We start from the raw sequence: 2674 nt of genomic DNA, 5'->3' as shown, positions 1-2674 counted from the left end.
AATAATAATAATAATAATAATAATAGATAAGTAAATAAATAAAGTAATTAATTAATTAATTAATTAATTAATTAATTAATTAAATTGTCCATTAGAAACTATTGCTTGGTCACAATTTTCCAGTCAGCCCCACAGGGTCCCAGACTGAGCTGTACTTCATCAGTCTGTTCAGTCTCACTGCCCTGTATCCCATTTGCACCGTTTGCCGTTAGTTTGTGATTGGCATAGCCCTAATCTGCCCTCTGGTATTTCCTCTGGTGCTGGGTTAGCACCGTTAGCTTGCTTGGAGATAGATGTTACATTTCCAACAACAAAAGATGGAGGGACAGGTTGGTGTAGCTATTTTTAGCTTGCACCGCAGCACCAGAACGTTGTCCTTACCTCCTTCTCCCCAGCTTGCAGGTGACACTGAGCCTAACACTGGTTAGCACTGACATGCTACAGGCTGCTAACAGCTTATCTAGTGTGCGAACATGACAGAAGACATGATAGAAGCTCTAGACACACAAAGGAACAAAAAAAAAGATTAAAAGAAATACCACTGCAACGCAACCAGTTTGGTGTCAGTGGCCAACTAATGAGCTATAAAAAGTAACGAAAAGCTCCAAATATGAAGGTAATTAAAAAGATAAGAAAAAAATAGAGCAACAACAAAATAAAAAATAAAAGAGAGGGCTGCAGCAACAAACTGCTACTCAGGCAGCACTTGGCAAAGGAAGGAAAAAAAACATGAACATAACTTCATACGTTACTACTGCCAAACAAACTACCAATATTGATGCATTTAGCCTCTTTGTTGGACTTATCTATCCCATAAAAAATCTCTCAGAATTGAGGCAAGAAAGTGAGAAATAAAACAAATTAACATGAGCATTTCAGTTGTTGTCATATGCACCAGATGTAGATTTAGATAATTGTCAAAATAAAATGTATAATTTATTTCTAACATTCTCATTCTTATTTGCAATCAGGACACAAGTAAAGCCTTTCAGTGTTTGTTTTTAATTAATATTACACTGAGAATTTTCCTCCTTATTACACCAACACTTGCTGTGACCTCTGCTAATCTGCACACCTAGCACACGAAAGCAAACACTGGTGATTGTTTTCATCTCTCCCCGGCCAAACTCGACTGAACTCTTGACCACGTAACCCAGATCCTGGCTGTCCAAAAACAACTGGACTTTCCACAACAGAGAACATTTATTTCTCTCTGCTGTGCTAACAAATACAAGTCTTTGGGCTATCACATGAGCACGCTGTACTGTGGGATTTTATTCCCATCATGAGACAGGCTGATTAAAAGCTCTTGTAGGAGAGCCAGAGGAGGAAATATACACAAAAAATACAGCTTTAGAGCTCTCTGAAATTGAATTTAAGGGTAGGGCCAGAAGAACAAATGGCTTTCAGTGTTTTCCTCATAGAAATGATCTTTAAATAAGCTAAATGTCCATATAGCTCGAATCAAAAATAAGTCACTGAATGTGTATTCTAATCAACAAACTCTTTCAGAAGGTGGGTTAAAAACAACAGCTCAGAGGTCAGTATCTGGACCCAGTTTCTGTTCAGCCCAGCTCAGCTCACTTCTCGCCCTTGTTCTTCTATAAAGGTCATCTGACCTGACGGTGAACTAAAAAGAAAACACATTAAACTCTTGTCTCCTCTTCCTGTAAGTTTTAGTCTGGGTCTTTCCACAGCCTGTCTGTTGTTCTGCTGCTGACGTCAAACTGTTATCTGAAGAGGGTCCAAGGCTCCTGGTCAGGTTTCCCACAGGCCTGAGGCTCATCCCATCTCCCTGACCCCCTGGGAAGCAGAGGTCACGCATGAGAAAGAGAGAATGAAAAGGGCCACTCCTCTGATTTATGACCCCACAGAGCCATAGGATACCTCCAGCTCAGGGACGGGTTTTGTTTCTGAGGTTGGTGAACAGCAGAGCAGCTCCTCCTGCCAAAGATGGTTTAAGATTTCAGGGAAGAACTCGTGAAATAAGTAGAAACAGAAACTGGATTTTAAAAATGCTTGGTCATGCATTAGAAAACCAAGCAGATAAACCAAAGTTAGAATTTACCTCAGACTGATGTTTGGGTAGTTTGCATCCGCAGGTGTAATCCAGCTGTTAGATTACATCAGCGATTTGTCTGCTGCTGCCTCGGATCATTCCAGTCATTCCCTGGACTCAGATACGAGGATTTTCTCAGTCATGATTTAATCTATGACTTTATTAAATCAAACTGAGGGATCACATTTTGGTGCACTCTTGCACTCGTTATATAAGCGGTAGTTTCAAAAAAGTAAGAATAAAATCCATTGTTTTGAGCATTTCAGGTGCCCCTGGTTGAATAGCTAACAGGCTAATGATGCTACGAAGATGATCCAATGACAAAGTTGTCAAAAAGAGTGAGCTTGACAAACGTCTTCTGTATTTCATTCAAAGTGACGTGGATTTGCATCAAAATGATTTATTCATCTTACCTTTCTTTCTTCAGTTTTGTGTAAAAATAAAACGTTGAATGCATGAAAACAAAAGATAAATTGGTTTTGCATTACAATGCATGGAAATATTAAATTAATTATGATTTATGACACAGTGGCTGACTTTATTTGACTTAATTTGACTTCTCTTCTTGTTAGGGTTCCAGTCAATATTAATGATTCAAAAACTGAAATTGGAGCA

This window comes from Halichoeres trimaculatus, unplaced genomic scaffold (genome assembly GCF_033239565.1).
Source record: "Halichoeres trimaculatus isolate MK-OKI-2021-1 unplaced genomic scaffold, fHalTri1.1 fHalTri1_scaffold_12, whole genome shotgun sequence".
Classification (NCBI taxonomy): Eukaryota; Metazoa; Chordata; class Actinopteri; order Labriformes; family Labridae; genus Halichoeres; species Halichoeres trimaculatus.
This window is presented reverse-complemented; position numbering follows the sequence as displayed.